Below are 20,366 nucleotides of genomic sequence, written 5' to 3'. Positions count from 1 at the left end.
GTCACAGATTGCCGTACTGTGAAGAGGGCAGGTCCCAGATAGTAGTAATGAGAAGAGGGCAGGTCCCAGATGGCAGTAATGTGAAGAGGGCAGGTCACAGATTGTATTAATGAGAAGAGGGCAGGTCACAGACAGTAGTAATGTGAAGAGGGCAGTTCCCAAATGGTAATATTGATAAGAGGGCGGGTCACAGATTGTAGTAATGAGAAGATGGCAGGTCCCAGATGGTAGTAAAGAGAAGAGGGCAGGTCCCAGATGGTAGAAATTAGAAGAGGGCAGGTCCCAGACAGTAGTAATGAGAAGACGGCAGGTCATAGATGGTAGTAATTTGAAGAGGGCTGTGCTCAGATGGTAGTAATGAGAAGAGGGCAGGTCCCAAATGGTAGTAATGAGAAGAGTGCAGGTCCCAGATGGTAGTAATGAGAACAGGGCAGGTCACAGATGGCAGTAAAGAGAAGAGGGCAGGTCCCAGATGGTAGTAATTTGAAGAGGGCTGTGCTCAGATGGTAGTAATGAGAAGAGGGCAGGTCGCAAATGGTAATAATGAGAAGAGAGTAGGTCCCAGATGGTAGTAATTTGAAGAGGGCTGTGCTCAGATGGTAGTAATGAGAAGAGGGCAGGTCGCAAATGGTAGTAATGAGAAGAGAGTATGTCCCAGATGGTAGTAATGAGAAGAGGGTGGGTCACAGATTGTATTAATGTGAAGAAGGCAGTTCCCAGAAGGTAGTAATGAGAAGATCGCAGGACCCAGATGGCAGTAAAGAGAAGAGGGTACATCCCAGATGGTAGTACTGTGAAGTGGGCAGGTCACAGATTGTAGTAATTTGAAGAGGGCAGGTCCCAGTTGTTAGTAATGAGAAGAGGGCAGGTCCCAGACTGTAGTAATGAGAATAGGGTAGGTCCCAGATGGTAGTAATGAGAAGAGGGTGGGTCACAGATTGTATTAATGTGAAGAGGGCAGTTCCCAGAAGGTAGTAATGAGAAGATCGCAGGACCCAGATGGCAGTAAAGAGAAGAGGGCACGTCCCAGATGGTAGTAATGAAAAGAGGGCACCTCCAAGACAGTAGTAAAGAGAAGAGGGCAGGTCCCAAATGGTAGTATTGATAAGAGGGCGGGTCACAGATTGTAGTAATGAGAAGAGTGCAGGTCACAGATGGTAGTAATGTGAACAGGGCAGGTCACAGATGGTAGCGATGTGCAGAGTGCAGGTCACAGATGGTACTAATGAGAAGAGGGCTGGTCCCAGATGGCAGTAAAGAGAAGAGGGCAGGTCCCAAATGACAGTAAAGAGAAGAGGGCAGCTCCCAGATTGTAGTAATGAGAAGAGGGCAGGTCCCAGACAGTAGTAATGAGAAGAGGGCACGTCCCAGATGGTAGTACTGAGAAGTGGGCAGGTCACAGATTGCCGTACTGTGAAGAGGGCAGGTCCCAGATAGTAGTAATGAGAAGAGGGCAGGTCCCAGATGGCAGTAATGTGAAGAGGGCAGGTCACAGATTGTATTAATGAGAAGAGGGCAGGTCACAGACAGTAGTAATGAGAAGAGGGCAGTTCCCAAATGGTAGTATTGATAAGAGGGCGGGTCACAGATTGTAGTAATGAGAAGATGGCAGGTCCCAGATGGTAGTAAAGAGAAGAGGGCAGGTCCCAGATGGTAGAAATTAGAAGAGGGCAGGTCCCAGACAGTAGTAATGAGAAGACGGCAGGTCATAGATGGTAGTAATTTGAAGAGGGCTGTGCTCAGATGGTAGTAATGAGAAGAGGGCAGGTCGCAAATGGTAGTAATGAGAAGAGGGTAGGTCCCAGATGGCAGTATAGAGAAGAGGTCAGGTCACTTCTGGTAGTAATGTGAAGAGTGCAGATCACCGATGGTGTAATGTGAACAGGGCAGGTCATAGCTGGTAGCAATGTGAAGAGGGCTGGTCCCAGATGGCAGTAAAGAGAAGAGGGCAGGTCCCAAATGACAGTAAAGAGAAGAGGGCAGCTACCAGATTGTCGTAATGAGAAGAGGGCAGGTCCCAGACAGTAGTAATGAGAAGAGGGCACGTCCCAGATAGTAGTACTGAGAAGTGGGCAGGTCACAGATTGCCGTACTGTGAAGAGGGCAGGTCCCAGATAGTAGTAATGAGATGAGGGCAGGTCCCAGATGGCAGTAAAGTGAAGAGGGCAGGTCACAGATTGTATTAATGAGAAGAGGGCAGGTCACAGACGGTAGTAATGAGAAGAGGGCAGTTCTCAAATGGTAGTATTGATAAGAGGGCGGGTCACAGATTGTAGTAATGAGAAGATGGCAGGTCCATGATGGTAGAAAAGAGAAGAGGGCCGGTCCCAGATGGTAGAAATTAGAAGAGGGCAGGTCCCAGACAGTAGTAATGAGAAGAGGGCAGTTCCCAAATGGTAGTATTGATAAGAGGGCGGGTCACAGATTGTAGTAATGAGAAGATGGCAGGTCCATGATGGTAGAAAAGAGAAGAGGGCAGGTCCCAGATGGTAGAAATTAGAAGAGGGCAGGTCCCAGACAGTAGTAATGAGAAGACGGCAGGTCATAGATGGTAGTAATTTGAAGAGGGCTGTGCTCAGATGGTAGTAATGAGAAGAGGGCAGGTCGCAAATGGTAGTAATGAGAAAAGGGTAGGTCCCAAATGGTAGTATTGATAAGAGGGCGGGTCACAGATTGTAGTAATGAGAAGAGTGCAGGTCACAGATGGTAGTAATGTGAACAGGGCAGGTCACAGATGGTAGCGATGTGCAGAGTGCAGGTCACAGATGGTACTAATGAGAAGAGGGCTGGTCCCAGATGGCAGTAAAGAGAAGAGGGCAGGTCCCAAATGACAGTAAAGAGAAGAGGGCAGCTCCCAGATTGTAGTAATGAGAAGAGGGCAGGTCCCAGACAGTAGTAATGAGAAGAGGGCACGTCCCAGATGGTAGTACTGAGAAGTGGGCAGGTCACAGATTGCCGTACTGTGAAGAGGGCAGGTCCCAGATAGTAGTAATGAGAAGAGGGCAGGTCCCAGATGGCAGTAATGTGAAGAGGGCAGGTCACAGATTGTATTAATGAGAAGAGGGCAGGTCACAGACAGTAGTAATGAGAAGAGGGCAGTTCCCAAATGGTAGTATTGATAAGAGGGCGGGTCACAGATTGTAGTAATGAGAAGATGGCAGGTCCCAGATGGTAGTAAAGAGAAGAGGGCAGGTCCCAGATGGTAGAAATTAGAAGAGGGCAGGTCCCAGACAGTAGTAATGAGAAGACGGCAGGTCATAGATGGTAGTAATTTGAAGAGGGCTGTGCTCAGATGGTAGTAATGAGAAGAGGGCAGGTCGCAAATGGTAGTAATGAGAAGAGGGTAGGTCCCAGATGGCAGTATAGAGAAGAGGTCAGGTCACTTCTGGTAGTAATGTGAAGAGTGCAGATCACCGATGGTGTAATGTGAACAGGGCAGGTCATAGCTGGTAGCAATGTGAAGAGGGCTGGTCCCAGATGGCAGTAAAGAGAAGAGGGCAGGTCCCAAATGACAGTAAAGAGAAGAGGGCAGCTACCAGATTGTCGTAATGAGAAGAGGGCAGGTCCCAGACAGTAGTAATGAGAAGAGGGCACGTCCCAGATAGTAGTACTGAGAAGTGGGCAGGTCACAGATTGCCGTACTGTGAAGAGGGCAGGTCCCAGATAGTAGTAATGAGATGAGGGCAGGTCCCAGATGGCAGTAAAGTGAAGAGGGCAGGTCACAGATTGTATTAATGAGAAGAGGGCAGGTCACAGACGGTAGTAATGAGAAGAGGGCAGTTCTCAAATGGTAGTATTGATAAGAGGGCGGGTCACAGATTGTAGTAATGAGAAGATGGCAGGTCCATGATGGTAGAAAAGAGAAGAGGGCCGGTCCCAGATGGTAGAAATTAGAAGAGGGCAGGTCCCAGACAGTAGTAATGAGAAGAGGGCAGTTCCCAAATGGTAGTATTGATAAGAGGGCGGGTCACAGATTGTAGTAATGAGAAGATGGCAGGTCCATGATGGTAGAAAAGAGAAGAGGGCAGGTCCCAGATGGTAGAAATTAGAAGAGGGCAGGTCCCAGACAGTAGTAATGAGAAGACGGCAGGTCATAGATGGTAGTAATTTGAAGAGGGCTGTGCTCAGATGGTAGTAATGAGAAGAGGGCAGGTCGCAAATGGTAGTAATGAGAAAAGGGTAGGTCCCAGATGGTAGTAATGAGAAGAGGGCAGATCGCAAATGGCAGTAATGAGAAGATGGCAGGTCCCACATGACAGTAAAGAGAAGAGGGCAGGTCCCAGATGGTAGAAATTAGAAGAGGGCAGGTCCCAGACAGTAGTAATGAGAAGCGGGCAGGTCACAGATGGTAGTAATTTGAAGAGGGCTGTGCTGAGATGGTAGTAATGAGAAGAGGGCAGGTCTCAAATGGTAATAATGAGAAGAGAGTATGTCCCAGATGGTAGTAATGAGAAGAGGGTGGGTCACAGATTGTATTAATGTGAAGAAGGCAGTTCCCAGAAGGTAGTAATGAGAAGATCGCAGGACCCAGATGGCAGTAAAGAGAAGAGGGTACATCCCAGATGGTAGTACTGTGAATTGGGCAGGTCACAGATTGTAGTAATTTGAAGAGGGCAGGTCCCAGATGTTAGTAATGAGAAGAGGGCAGGTCCCAGACTGTAGTAATGAGAAGAGGGCAGGTCCCAGATGGTAGTAATGTGAAGAGGGCAGGTCACAGATTGCAGTAAAGAGAAGAGGGCAGGTGCCAGACAGTAGTAATGAGAAGAGGGCAGCTCCCAGATGGTAGTAATGTGAAGGGGGCAGGTCACAGATGGTAGTATTGAGAACAGGGCGTTTCACAGTGTGTAGTAATGTGAAGGGGGCAGGTCCCAGACAGTAGTAATGAGAAGAGGGCATTTCCCAGATGGTAGTAATGAGAAGATGGCAGGTCCCACATGACAGTAAAGAGAAGAGGACAGGTCCCAGATGGTAGAAATTAGAAGAGGGCAGGTCCCAGACAGTAGTATTGAGAAGAGGGTGGGTCACAGATTGCAGTAAAGAGAAGAGGGCAGGTGCCAGATTGCAGTAATGAGAAGAGGGCAGGTCCCAGATGGTAGTAATGTGAAGAGGGCAGGTCACATATCGTAGTAATGTGAAGAGCGCAGGTCACAGATTGTAGTAATGAGAATAGGGCCGGTCACAGATGGTAGTACTGAGAAGAGGACAGTTCACAGACAGTAGTGATGAGAAGAGAGCGGGTCCCAGATGGTAGTAATGAGAAGAGTGCAGGTCCCAGTTGGTAATAATGTGAAGAGGGCAGGTCACAGGTGGCAGTAATGTGAAGAGCGCAGGTCCCAGATGGTAGTAATGAGAAGAGGGTAGTTCCCAGATGGCAGTATAGAGAAGAGGTCAGGTCACGTATGGTAGTAATGTGAAGAGTGCAGATCACCGATGGTGTAATGTGAACAGTGCAGGTCATAGCTGGTAGCAATGTGAAGAGTGCAGGTCACAGATGGTAGTAATGAGAAGAGGGCAGGTCCCAGATGGCAGTAAAGAGAAGAGGGCAGGACCCAGATGACTGTAAAGAGAAGAGGGCAGCTCCCAGACAGTGGTAATGAGAAGAGGGCAGGTCCCATATGGTAGTAATGAGAAGAGTGCAGGTCCCAGATGGTAGTAATGTGAACAGGGCAGGTCACAGATGGCAGTAATGTGATGAGCGCTTGTCCCAGATGGTAGTAATGAGAAGAGGGCAGGTCACAGACAGTAGTGATGAGAAGAGGGCACGTCCCAGATGGTAGTACTGAGAAGTGGGCAGGTCACAGATTGCCGTACTGTGAAGAGGGCAGGTCCCAGATAGTAGTAATGAGAAGAGGGCAGGTCCCAGATGGCAGTAATGTGAAGAGGGCAGGTCACAGATTGTATTAATGAGAAGAGGGCAGGTCACAGACAGTAGTAATGTGAAGAGGGCAGTTCCCAAATGGTAATATTGATAAGAGGGCGGGTCACAGATTGTAGTAATGAGAAGATGGCAGGTCCCAGATGGTAGTAAAGAGAAGAGGGCAGGTCCCAGATGGTAGAAATTAGAAGAGGGCAGGTCCCAGACAGTAGTAATGAGAAGACGGCAGGTCATAGATGGTAGTAATTTGAAGAGGGCTGTGCTCAGATGGTAGTAATGAGAAGAGGGCAGGTCCCAAATGGTAGTAATGAGAAGAGTGCAGGTCCCAGATGGTAGTAATGAGAACAGGGCAGGTCACAGATGGCAGTAATGTGAAGAGCGCTTGTCCCAGATGGTAGTAATGAGAAGAGGGCAGGTCCCAGATGGTAGTAATTTGAAGAGGGCTGTGCTCAGATGGTAGTAATGAGAAGAGGGCAGGTCGCAAATGGTAGTAATGAGAAGAGAGTATGTCCCAGATGGTAGTAATGAGAAGAGGGTGGGTCACAGATTGTATTAATGTGAAGAGGGCAGTTCCCAGAAGGTAGTAATGAGAAGATCGCAGGACCCAGATGGCAGTAAAGAGAAGAGGGTACATCCCAGATGGTAGTACTGTGAATTGGACAGGTCACAGATTGTAGTAATTTGAAGAGGGCAGGTCCCAGTTGTTAGTAATGAGAAGAGGGCAGGTCCCAGACTGTAGTAATGAGAAGAGGGTAGGTCCCAGATGGTAGTAATGAGAAGAGGGTGGGTCACAGATTGTATTAATGTGAAGAAGGCAGTTCCCAGAAGGTAGTAATGAGAAGATCGCAGGACCCAGATGGCAGTAAAGAGAAGAGGGTACATCCCAGATGGTAGTACTGTGAATTGGGCAGGTCACAGATTGTAGTAATTTGAAGAGGGCAGGTCCCAGATGTTAGTAATGAGAAGAGGGCAGGTCCCAGACTGTAGTAATGAGAAGAGGGCAGGTCCCAGATGGTAGTAATGTGAAGAGGGCAGGTCACAGATTGCAGTAAAGAGAAGAGGGCAGGTGCCAGACAGTAGTAATGAGAAGAGGGCAGCTCCCAGATGGTAGTAATGTGAAGGGGGCAGGTCACAGATGGTAGTATTGAGAACAGGGCGTTTCACAGTGTGTAGTAATGTGAAGGGGGCAGGTCCCAGACAGTAGTAATGAGAAGAGGGCATTTCCCAGATGGTAGTAATGAGAAGATGGCAGGTCCCACATGACAGTAAAGAGAAGAGGACAGGTCCCAGATGGTAGAAATTAGAAGAGGGCAGGTCCCAGACAGTAGTATTGAGAAGAGGGTGGGTCACAGATTGCAGTAAAGAGAAGAGGGCAGGTGCCAGATTGCAGTAATGAGAAGAGGGCAGGTCCCAGATGGTAGTAATGTGAAGAGGGCAGGTCACATATCGTAGTAATGTGAAGAGCGCAGGTCACAGATTGTAGTAATGAGAATAGGGCCGGTCACAGATGGTAGTACTGAGAAGAGGACAGTTCACAGACAGTAGTGATGAGAAGAGAGCGGGTCCCAGATGGTAGTAATGAGAAGAGTGCAGGTCCCAGTTGGTAATAATGTGAAGAGGGCAGGTCACAGGTGGCAGTAATGTGAAGAGCGCAGGTCCCAGATGGTAGTAATGAGAAGAGGGTAGTTCCCAGATGGCAGTATAGAGAAGAGGTCAGGTCACGTATGGTAGTAATGTGAAGAGTGCAGATCACCGATGGTGTAATGTGAACAGTGCAGGTCATAGCTGGTAGCAATGTGAAGAGTGCAGGTCACAGATGGTAGTAATGAGAAGAGGGCAGGTCCCAGATGGCAGTAAAGAGAAGAGGGCAGGACCCAGATGACTGTAAAGAGAAGAGGGCAGCTCCCAGACAGTGGTAATGAGAAGAGGGCAGGTCCCATATGGTAGTAATGAGAAGAGTGCAGGTCCCAGATGGTAGTAATGTGAACAGGGCAGGTCACAGATGGCAGTAATGTGATGAGCGCTTGTCCCAGATGGTAGTAATGAGAAGAGGGCAGGTCACAGACAGTAGTGATGAGAAGAGGGCACGTCCCAGATGGTAGTACTGAGAAGTGGGCAGGTCACAGATTGCCGTACTGTGAAGAGGGCAGGTCCCAGATAGTAGTAATGAGAAGAGGGCAGGTCCCAGATGGCAGTAATGTGAAGAGGGCAGGTCACAGATTGTATTAATGAGAAGAGGGCAGGTCACAGACAGTAGTAATGTGAAGAGGGCAGTTCCCAAATGGTAATATTGATAAGAGGGCGGGTCACAGATTGTAGTAATGAGAAGATGGCAGGTCCCAGATGGTAGTAAAGAGAAGAGGGCAGGTCCCAGATGGTAGAAATTAGAAGAGGGCAGGTCCCAGACAGTAGTAATGAGAAGACGGCAGGTCATAGATGGTAGTAATTTGAAGAGGGCTGTGCTCAGATGGTAGTAATGAGAAGAGGGCAGGTCCCAAATGGTAGTAATGAGAAGAGTGCAGGTCCCAGATGGTAGTAATGAGAACAGGGCAGGTCACAGGTGGCAGTAATGTGAAGAGCGCTTGTCCCAGATGGTAGTAATGAGAAGAGGGCACGTCCCAGATGGTAGTAATTTGAAGAGGGCTGTGCTCAGATGGTAGTAATGAGAAGAGGGCAGGTCGCAAATGGTAATAATGAGAAGAGAGTAGGTCCCAGATGGTAGTAATTTGAAGAGGGCTGTGCTCAGATGGTAGTAATGAGAAGAGGGCAGGTCGCAAATGGTAGTAATGAGAAGAGAGTATGTCCCAGATGGTAGTAATGAGAAGAGGGTGGGTCACAGATTGTATTAATGTGAAGAAGGCAGTTCCCAGAAGGTAGTAATGAGAAGATCGCAGGACCCAGATGGCAGTAAAGAGAAGAGGGTACATCCCAGATGGTAGTACTGTGAAGTGGGCAGGTCACAGATTGTAGTAATTTGAAGAGGGCAGGTCCCAGTTGTTAGTAATGAGAAGAGGGCAGGTCCCAGACTGTAGTAATGAGAAGAGGGTAGGTCCCAGATGGTAGTAATGAGAAGAGGGTGGGTCACAGATTGTATTAATGTGAAGAGGGCAGTTCCCAGAAGGTAGTAATGAGAAGATCGCAGGACCCAGATGGCAGTAAAGAGAAGAGGGCACGTCCCAGATGGTAGTAATGAAAAGAGGGCACCTCCAAGACAGTAGTAAAGAGAAGAGGGCAGGTCCCAAATGGTAGTAATGAGAAGAGTGCAGGTCACAGATGGTAGTAATGTGAACAGGGCAGGTCACAGATGGTAGCGATGTGCAGAGTGCAGGTCACAGATGGTACTAATGAGAAGAGGGCTGGTCCCAGATGGCAGTAAAGAGAAGAGGGCAGGTCCCAAATGACAGTAAAGAGAAGAGGGCAGCTCCCAGATTGTAGTAATGAGAAGAGGGCAGGTCCCAGACAGTAGTAATGAGAAGAGGGCACGTCCCAGATGGTAGTACTGAGAAGTGGGCAGGTCACAGATTGCCGTACTGTGAAGAGGGCAGGTCCCAGATAGTAGTAATGAGAAGAGGGCAGGTCCCAGATGGCAGTAATGTGAAGAGGGCAGGTCACAGATTGTATTAATGAGAAGAGGGCAGGTCACAGACAGTAGTAATGAGAAGAGGGCAGTTCCCAAATGGTAGTATTGATAAGAGGGCGGGTCACAGATTGTAGTAATGAGAAGATGGCAGGTCCCAGATGGTAGTAAAGAGAAGAGGGCAGGTCCCAGATGGTAGAAATTAGAAGAGGGCAGGTCCCAGACAGTAGTAATGAGAAGATCGCAGGACCCAGATGGCAGTAAAGAGAAGAGGGTACATCCCAGATGGTAGTACTGTGAAGTGGGCAGGTCACAGATTGTAGTAATTTGAAGAGGGCAGGTCCCAGTTGTTAGTAATGAGAAGAGGGCAGGTCCCAGACTGTAGTAATGAGAAGAGGGTAGGTCCCAGATGGTAGTAATGAGAAGAGGGTGGGTCACAGATTGTATTAATGTGAAGAGGGCAGTTCCCAGAAGGTAGTAATGAGAAGATCGCAGGACCCAGATGGCAGTAAAGAGAAGAGGGCACGTCCCAGATGGTAGTAATGAAAAGAGGGCACCTCCAAGACAGTAGTAAAGAGAAGAGGGCAGGTCCCAAATGGTAGTAATGAGAAGAGTGCAGGTCACAGATGGTAGTAATGTGAACAGGGCAGGTCACAGATGGTAGCGATGTGCAGAGTGCAGGTCACAGATGGTACTAATGAGAAGAGGGCTGGTCCCAGAATGCAGTAAAGAGAAGAGGGCAGGTCCCAAATGACAGTAAAGAGAAGAGGGCAGCTCCCAGATTGTAGTAATGAGAAGAGGGCAGGTCCCAGACAGTAGTAATGAGAAGAGGGCACGTCCCAGATGGTAGTACTGAGAAGTGGGCAGGTCACAGATTGCCGTACTGTGAAGAGGGCAGGTCCCAGATAGTAGTAATGAGAAGAGGGCAGGTCCCAGATGGCAGTAATGTGAAGAGGGCAGGTCACAGATTGTATTAATGAGAAGAGGGCAGGTCACAGATGGTAGTAAAGAGAAGAGGGCAGGTCCCAGATGGTAGAAATTAGAAGAGGGCAGGTCCCAGACAGTAGTAATGAGAAGACGGCAGGTCATAGATGGTAGTAATTTGAAGAGGGCTGTGCTCAGATGGTAGTAATGAGAAGAGGGCAGGTCGCAAATGGTAGTAATGAGAAGAGGGTAGGTCCCAGATGGCAGTATAGAGAAGAGGTCAGGTCACTTCTGGTAGTAATGTGAAGAGTGCAGATCACCGATGGTGTAATGTGAACAGGGCAGGTCATAGCTGGTAGCAATGTGAAGAGGGCTGGTCCCAGATGGCAGTAAAGAGAAGAGGGCAGGTCCCAAATGACAGTAAAGAGAAGAGGGCAGCTCCCAGATTGTCGTAATGAGAAGAGGGCAGGTCCCAGACAGTAGTAATGAGAAGAGGGCACGTCCCAGATGGTAGTACTGAGAAGTGGGCAGGTCACAGATTGCCGTACTGTGAAGAGGGCAGGTCCCAGATAGTAGTAATGAGATGAGGGCAGGTCCCAGATGGCAGTAAAGTGAAGAGGGCAGGTCACAGATTGTATTAATGAGAAGAGGGCAGGTCACAGACGGTAGTAATGAGAAGAGGGCAGTTCTCAAATGGTAGTATTGATAAGAGGGCGGGTCACAGATTGTAGTAATGAGAAGATGGCAGGTCCCAGATGGCAGTAATGTGAAGAGGGCAGGTCACAGATTGTATTAATGAGAAGAGGGCAGGTCACAGACAGTAGTAATGAGAAGAGGGCAGTTCCCAAATGGTAGTATTGATAAGAGGGCGGGTCACAGATTGTAGTAATGAGAAGATGGCAGGTCCCAGATGGTAGTAAAGAGAAGAGGGCAGGTCCCAGATGGTAGAAATTAGAAGAGGGCAGGTCCCAGACAGTAGTAATGAGAAGACGGCAGGTCATAGATGGTAGTAATTTGAAGAGGGCTGTGCTCAGATGGTAGTAATGAGAAGAGGGCAGGTCGCAAATGGTAGTAATGAGAAGAGGGTAGGTCCCAGATGGTAGTAATGAGAAGAGGGCAGGTCGCAAATGGCAGTAATGAGAAGATGGCAGGTCCCACATGACAGTAAAGAGAAGAGGGCAGGTCCCAGATGGTAGAAATTAGAAGAGGGCTGGTCCCAGACAGTAGTAATGAGAAGCAGGCAGGTCACAGATGGTAGTAATTTGAAGAGGGCTGTACTCAGATGGTAGTAATGAGAAGAGGGCAGGTCGCAAATGGTAATAATGAGAAGAGAGTAGGTCCCAGATGGTAGTAATTTGAAGAGGGCTGTGCTCAGATGGTAGTAATGAGAAGAGGGCAGGTCGCAAATGGTAGTAATGAGAAGAGAGTATGTCCCAGATGGTAGTAATGAGAAGAGGGTGGGTCACAGATTGTATTAATGTGAAGAAGGCAGTTCCCAGAAGGTAGTAATGAGAAGATCGCAGGACCCAGATGGCAGTAAAGAGAAGAGGGTACATCCCAGATGGTAGTACTGTGAAGTGGGCAGGTCACAGATTGTAGTAATTTGAAGAGGGCAGGCCCCAGATGTTAGTAATGAGAAGAGGGCAGGTCCCAGACTGTAGTAATGAGAAGAGGGCAGGTCCCAGATGGTAGTAATGTGAAGAGGGCAGGTCACAGATTGCAGTAAAGAGAAGAGGGCAGGTGCCAGTCTGTAGTAATGAGAAGAGGGCAGGTCACAGATGGTAGTATTGAGAACAGGGCGTTTCACAGAGTGTAGTAATGTGAAGGGGGCAGGTCCCAGACAGTAGTAATGAGAAGAGGGCATTTCCCAGATGGTAGTAATGAGAAGATGGCAGGTCCCACATGACAGTAAAGAGAAGAGGACAGGTCCCAGATGGTAGAAATTAGAAGAGGGCAGGTCCCAGACAGTAGTATTGAGAAGAGGGTGGGTCACAGATTGCAGTAAAGAGAAGAGGGCAGGTGCCAGATTGCAGTAATGAGAAGAGGGCAGGTCCCAGATGGTAGTAATGTGAAGAGGGCAGGTCACATATCGTAGTAATGTGAAGAGCGCAGGTCACAGATTGTAGTAATGAGAATAGGGCCGGTCACAGATGGTAGTACTGAGAAGAGGACAGTTCACAGACAGTAGTGATGAGAAGAGAGCGGGTCCCAGATGGTAGTAATGAGAAGAGTGCAGGTCCCAGTTGGTAATAATGTGAAGAGAGCAGGTCACAGGTGGCAGTAATGTGAAGAGTGCAGGTCCCAGATGGTAGTAATGAGAAGAGGGTAGTTCCCAGATGGCAGTATAGAGAAGAGGTCAGGTCACGTATGGTAGTAATGTGAAGAGTGCAGTTCACTGATGGCGTAATGTGAACAGGGCAGGTCATAGCTGGTAGCAATGTGAAGAGTGCAGGTCACAGATGGTAGTAATGAGAAGAGGGCAGGTCCCAGATGGCAGTAAAGAGAAGAGGGCAGGACCCAGATGACTGTAAAGAGAAGAGGGCAGCTCCCAGACAGTAGTAATGAGAAGAGGGCAGGTCCCAGATGGTAGTAATGAAAAGAGTGCAGGTCCCAAATGGTAGTAATGTGAACAGGGCAGGTCACAGATGGCAGTAATGTAAAGAGCGCTTGTCCCAGATGGTAGTAAAGAGAAGAGGGCAGGTCCCAGATGGTAGAAATTAGAAGAGGGCAGGTCCCAGACAGTAGTAATGAGAAGACGGCAGGTCATAGATGGTAGTAATTTGCAGAGGGCTGTGCTCAGATGGTAGTAATGAGAAGAGGGCAGGTCGCAAATGGTAATAATGAGAAGAGAGTATGTCCCAGATGGTAGTAATGAGAAGAGGGTGGGTCACAGATTGTAATATTGTGAAGTGGGCAGTTCCCTGAACGTAGTAATGAGAAGATCGCAGGACCCAGATGGCAGTAATGAGAAGAGGGCAGCTCCCAGATGGTAGTAATGTGAAGAGGGCAGGTCACAGATGGTAGTTTTGAGAATAGGGCGTTTCACAGAGTGTAGTAATGTGAATGGGGCAGGTCACATACAGTAGTAATGAGAAGAGGGCAGGTCCCAGATGGTAGTAATGAGAAGATGGCAGGTCCCACATGACAGTAAAGAGAAGAGGGCAGGTCCCAGATAGTAGTAATGAGAAGAGGGCAGGTCCCAGATGGTAGTAATGTGAAGAGGGCAGGTCACAGATGGTAGTAATGTGAAGAGGGCAGGTCACAGATGGTAGTTTTGAGAACAGGGCGTTTCACAGAGTGTAGTAATGTGAATGGGGCAGGTCACATACAGTAGTAATGAGAAGAGGGCAGGTCCCAGATGGTAGTACTGAGAAGTGGGCAGGTCACAGATTGCCGTACTGTGAAGAGGGCAGGTCACAGACAGTAGTAATGAGAAGAGGGCAGTTCCCAAATGGTAATATTGATAAGAGGGCGGGTCACAGATTGTAGTAATGAGAAGATGGCAGGTCCCAGATGGTAGTAAAGAGAAGAGGGCAGGTCCCAGATGGTAGAAATTAGAAGAGGGCAGGTCCCAGACAGTAGTAATGAGAAGACGGCAGGTCATAGATGGTAGTAATTTGAAGAGGGCTGTGCTCAGATGGTAGTAATGAGAAGAGGGCAGGTCGCAAATGGTAGTAATGAGAAGAGGGTAGGTCCCAGATGGTAGTAATGAGAAGAGGGCAGGTCGCAAATGGCAGTAATGACAAGATGGCAGGTCCCACATGACAGTAAAGAGAAGAGGGCAGGTCCCAGATGGTAGAAATTAGAAGAGGGCTGGTCCCAGACAGTAGTAATGAGAAGCGGGCAGGTCACAGATGGTAGTAATTTGAAGAGGGCTGTGCTCAGATGGTAGTAATGAGAAGAGGGCAGGTCGCAAATGGTAATAATGAGAAGAGAGTAGGTCCCAGATGGTAGTAATTTGAAGAGGGCTGTGCTCAGATGGTAGTAATGAGAAGAGGGCAGGTCGCAAATGGTAGTAATGAGAAGAGAGTATGTCCCAGATGGTAGTAATGAGAAGAGGGTGGGCCACAGATTGTATTAATGTGAAGAAGGCAGTTCCCAGAAGGTAGTAATGAGAAGATCGCAGGACCCAGATGGCAGTAAAGAGAAGAGGGTACATCCCAGATGGTAGTACTGTGAAGTGGGCAGGTCACAGATTGTAGTAATTTGAAGAGGGCAGGTCCCAGATGTTAGTAATGAGAAGAGGGCAGGTCCCAGACTGTAGTAATGAGAAGAGGGCAGGTCCCAGATGGTAGTAATGTGAAGAGGGCAGGTCACAGATTGCAGTAAAGAGAAGAGGGCAGGTGCCAGTCAGTAGTAATGAGAAGAGGGCAGGTCACAGATGGTAGTATTGAGAACAGGGCGTTTCACAGAGTGTAGTAATGTGAAGGGGGCAGGTCCCAGACAGTAGTAATGAGAAGAGGGCATTTCCCAGATGGTAGTAATGAGAAGATGGCAGCTCCCACATGACAGTAAAGAGAAGAGGACAGGTCCCAGATGGTAGAAATTAGAAGAGGGCAGTTCCCAGACAGTAGTATTGAGAAGAGGGTGGGTCACAGATTGCAGTAAAGAGAATTGGGCAGGTGCCAGATTGCAGTAATGAGAAGAGGGCAGTTCCCAGATGGTAGTAATGTGAAGAGGGCAGGTCACATATCGTAGTAATGTGAAGAGCGCAGGTCACAGATGGTAGTAATGAGAATAGGGCCGGTCACAGATGGTAGTACTGAGAAGAGGACAGTTCACAGACAGTAGTGATGAGAAGAGAGCGGGTCCCAGATGGTAGTAATGAGAAGAGTGCAGGTCCCAGTTGGTAATAATGTGAAGAGCGCAGGTCCCAGATGGTAGTAATGAGAAGAGGGTAGTTCCCAGATGGCAGTATAGAGAAGAGGTCAGGTCACGTATGGTAGTAATGTGAAGAGTGCAGATCACCGATGGTGTAATGTGAACAGGGCAGGTCATAGCTGGTAGCAATGTGAAGAGTGCAGGTCACAGATGGTAGTAATGAGAAGAGGGCAGGTCCCAGATGGCAGTAAAGAGAAGAGGGCAGGACCCAGATGACTGTAAAGAGAAGAGGGCAGCTCCCAGACAGTAGTAATGAGAAGAGGGCAGGTCCCAAATGGTAGTAATGAGAAGAGTGCAGGTCCCAGATGGTAGTAATGTGAACAGGGCAGGTCACAGATGGTAGTACTGAGAAGTGGGCAGGTCACAGATTGCCGTACTGTGAAGAGGGCAGGTCCCAGATGGTAGTAATGTGAAGAGGGCAGGTCCCAGATGGCAGTAATGTGAAGAGGGCAGGTCACAGATTGTATTAATGAGAAGAGGGCAGGTCACAGACAGTAGTAATGAGAAGAGGGCAGTTCCCAAATGGTAATATTGATAAGAGGGCGGGTCACAGATTGTAGTAATGAGAAGATGGCAGGTCCCAGATGGTAGTAAAGAGAAGAGGGCAGGTCCCAGATGGTAGAAATTAGAAGAGGGCAGGTCCCAGACAGTAGTAATGAGAAGACGGCAGGTCATAGATGGTAGTAATTTGAAGAGGGCTGTGCTCAGATGGTAGTAATGAGAAGAGGGCAGGTCGCAAATGGTAGTAATGAGAAGAGGGTAGGTCCCAGATGGTAGTAATGAGAAGAGGGCAGGTCGCAAATGGCAGTAATGAGAAGATGGCAGGTCCCACATGACAGTAAAGAGAAGAGGGCAGGTCCCAGATGGTAGAAATTAGAAGAGGGCTGGTCCCAGACAGTAGTAATGAGAAGCGGGCAGGTCACAGATGGTAGTAATTTGAAGAGGGCTGTGCTCAGATGGTAGTAATGAGAAGAGGGCAGGTCGCAAATGGTAATAATGAGAAGAGAGTAGGTCCCAGATGGTAGTAATTTGAAGAGGGCTGTGCTCAGATGGTAGTAATGAGAAGAGGGCAGGTCGCAAATGGTAGTAATGAGAAGAGAGTATGTCCCAGATGGTAGTAATGAGAAGAGGGTGGGTCACAGATTGTATTAATGTGAAGAAGGCAGTTCCCAGAAGGTAGTAATGAGAAGATCGCAGGACCCAGATGGCAGTAAAGAGAAGAGGGTACATCCCAGATGGTAGTACTGTGAAGTGGGCAGGTCACAGATTGTAGTAATTTGAAGAGGGCAGGTCCCAGATGTTAGTACTGAGAAGAGGGCAGGTCCCAGACTGTAGTAATGAGAAGAGGGCAGGTCCCAGATGGTAGTAATGTGAAGAGGGCAGGTCACAGATTGCAGTAAAGAGAAGAGGGCAGGTGCCAGACAGTAGTAATGAGAAGAGGGCAGGTCACAGATGGTAGTATTGAGAACAGGGCGTTTCACAGAGTGTAGTAATGTGAAGGGGGCAGGTCCCAGACAGTAGTAATGAGAAGAGGGCATTTCCCAGATGGTAGTAATGAGAAGATGGCAGGTCCCACATGACAGTAAAGAGAAGAGGACAGGTCCCAGATGGTAGAAATTAGAAGAGGGCAGGTCCCAGACAGTAGTAATGAGAAGAGGGTGGGTCACAGATTGCAGTAAAGAGAAGAGGGCAGGTGCCAGATTGCAGTAATGAGAAGAGGGCAGTTCCCAGATGGTAGTAATGTGAAGAGGGCAGGTCACATATCGTAGTAATGTGAAGAGCGCAGGTCACAGATTGTAGTAATGAGAATAGGGCCGGTCACAGATGGTAGTACTGAGAAGAGGACAGTTCACAGACAGTAGTGATGAGAAGAGAGCGGGTCCCAGATGGTAGTTATGAGAAGAGTGCAGGTCCCAGTTGGTAATAATGTGAAGAGGGCAGGTCACAGGTGGCAGTAATGTGAAGAGTGCAGGTCCCAGATGGTAGTAATGAGAAGAGGGTAGTTCCCAGATGGCAGTATAGAGAAGAGGTCAGGTCACGTATGGTAGTAATGTGAAGAGTGCAGATCACCGATGGTGTAATGTGAACAGGGCAGGTCATAGCTCGTAGCAATGTGAAGAGTGCAGGTCACAGATGGTAGTAATGAGAAGAGGGCAGGACCCAGATGACAGTAAAGAGAAGAGGACAGGTCCCAGATGGTAGAAATTAGAAGAGGGCAGGTCCCAGACAGTAGTATTGAGAAGAGGGTGGGTCACAGATTGCAGTAAAGAGAAGAGGGCAGGTGCCAGATTGCAGTAATGAGAAGAGGGCAGGTCCCAGATGGTAGTAATGTGAAGAGGGCAGGTCACATATCGTAGTAATGTGAAGAGCGCAGGTCACAGATTGTAGTAATGAGAATAGGGCCGGTCACAGATGGTAGTACTGAGAAGAGGACAGTTCACAGACAGTAGTGATGAGAAGAGAGCGGGTCCCAGATGGTAGTAATGAGAAGAGTGCAGGTCCCAGTTGGTAATAATGTGAAGAGAGCAGGTCACAGGTGGCAGTAATGTGAAGAGTGCAGGTCCCAGATGGTAGTAATGAGAAGAGGGTAGTTCCCAGATGGCAGTATAGAGAAGAGGTCAGGTCACGTATGGTAGTAATGTGAAGAGTGCAGTTCACTGATGGCGTAATGTGAACAGGGCAGGTCATAGCTGGTAGCAATGTGAAGAGTGCAGGTCACAGATGGTAGTAATGAGAAGAGGGCAGGTCCCAGATGGCAGTAAAGAGAAGAGGGCAGGACCCAGATGACTGTAAAGAGAAGAGGGCAGCTCCCAGACAGTAGTAATGAGAAGAGGGCAGGTCCCAAATGGTAGTAATGAGAAGAGTGCAGGTCCCAGATGGTAGTAATGTGAACAGGGCAGGTCACAGATGGCAGTAATGTAAAGAGCGCTTGTCCCAGATGGTAGTAAAGAGAAGAGGGCAGGTCCCAGATGGTAGAAATTAGAAGAGGGCAGGTCCCAGACAGTAGTAATGAGAAGCGGGCAGGTCACAGATGGTAGTAATTTGAAGAGGGCTGTGCTCAGATGGTAGTAATGAGAAGAGGGCAGGTCGCAAATGGTAGTAATGAGAAGAGAGTATGTCCCAGATGGTAGTAATGAGAAGAGGGTGGGTCACAGATTGTATTAATGTGAAGAAGGCAGTTCCCAGAAGGTAGTAATGAGAAGATCGCAGGACCCAGATGGCAGTAAAGAGAAGAGGGCACGTCCCAGATGGTAGTAATGAAAAGAGGGCAGGTCCCAAATGGTAGTATTGATAAGAGGGCGGGTCACAGATTGTAGTAATGAGAAGATGGCAGGTCCCAGATGGTAGTAAAGAGAAGAGGGCAGGTCCCAGATGGTAGAAATTAGAAGAGGGCAGGTCCCAGACAGTAGTAATGAGAAGACGGCAGGTCATAGATGGTAGTAATTTGCAGAGGGCTGTGCTCAGATGGTAGTAATGAGAAGAGGGCAGGTCGCAAATGGTAATAATGAGAAGAGAGTATGTCCCAGATGGTAGTAATGAGAAGAGGGTGGGTCACAGATTGTAATATTGTGAAGTGGGCAGTTCCCTGAACGTAGTAATGAGAAGATCGCAGGACCCAGATGGCAGTAATGAGAAGAGGGCAGCTCCCAGATGGTAGTAATGTGAAGAGGGCAGGTCACAGATGGTAGTTTTGAGAATAGGGCGTTTCACAGAGTGTAGTAATGTGAATGGGGCAGGTCACATACAGTAGTAATGAGAAGAGGGCAGGTCCCAGATGGTAGTAATGAGAAGATGGCAGGTCCCACATGACAGTAAAGAGAAGAGGGCAGGTCCCAGATAGTAGTAATGAGAAGAGGGCAGGTCCCAGATGGTAGTAATGTGAAGAGGGCAGGTCACAGATGGTAGTAATGTGAAGAGGGCAGGTCACAGATGGTAGTTTTGAGAACAGGGCGTTTCACAGAGTGTAGTAATGTGAATGGGGCAGGTCACATACAGTAGTAATGAGAAGAGGGCAGGTCCCAGATGGTAGTACTGAGAAGTGGGCAGGTCACAGATTGCCGTACTGTGAAGAGGGCAGGTCACAGACAGTAGTAATGAGAAGAGGGCAGTTCCCAAATGGTAATATTGATAAGAGGGCGGGTCACAGATTGTAGTAATGAGAAGATGGCAGGTCCCAGATGGTAGTAAAGAGAAGAGGGCAGGTCCCAGATGGTAGAAATTAGAAGAGGGCAGGTCCCAGACAGTAGTAATGAGAAGACGGCAGGTCATAGATGGTAGTAATTTGAAGAGGGCTGTGCTCAGATGGTAGTAATGAGAAGAGGGCAGGTCGCAAATGGTAGTAATGAGAAGAGGGTAGGTCCCAGATGGTAGTAATGAGAAGAGGGCAGGTCGCAAATGGCAGTAATGACAAGATGGCAGGTCCCACATGACAGTAAAGAGAAGAGGGCAGGTCCCAGATGGTAGAAATTAGAAGAGGGCTGGTCCCAGACAGTAGTAATGAGAAGCGGGCAGGTCACAGATGGTAGTAATTTGAAGAGGGCTGTGCTCAGATGGTAGTAATGAGAAGAGGGCAGGTCGCAAATGGTAATAATGAGAAGAGAGTAGGTCCCAGATGGTAGTAATTTGAAGAGGGCTGTGCTCAGATGGTAGTAATGAGAAGAGGGCAGGTCGCAAATGGTAGTAATGAGAAGAGAGTATGTCCCAGATGGTAGTAATGAGAAGAGGGTGGGCCACAGATTGTATTAATGTGAAGAAGGCAGTTCCCAGAAGGTAGTAATGAGAAGATCGCAGGACCCAGATGGCAGTAAAGAGAAGAGGGTACATCCCAGATGGTAGTACTGTGAAGTGGGCAGGTCACAGATTGTAGTAATTTGAAGAGGGCAGGTCCCAGATGTTAGTAATGAGAAGAGGGCAGGTCCCAGACTGTAGTAATGAGAAGAGGGCAGGTCCCAGATGGTAGTAATGTGAAGAGGGCAGGTCACAGATTGCAGTAAAGAGAAGAGGGCAGGTGCCAGTCAGTAGTAATGAGAAGAGGGCAGGTCACAGATGGTAGTATTGAGAACAGGGCGTTTCACAGAGTGTAGTAATGTGAAGGGGGCAGGTCCCAGA

The sequence above is a fragment of the Hypanus sabinus genome, chromosome 13, assembly GCF_030144855.1.
Source record: "Hypanus sabinus isolate sHypSab1 chromosome 13, sHypSab1.hap1, whole genome shotgun sequence".
Taxonomy (NCBI): domain Eukaryota; kingdom Metazoa; phylum Chordata; class Chondrichthyes; order Myliobatiformes; family Dasyatidae; genus Hypanus; species Hypanus sabinus.
The sequence above is the reverse complement of the archived record's forward strand: the minus strand, read 5'-3'. Positions refer to the sequence as shown.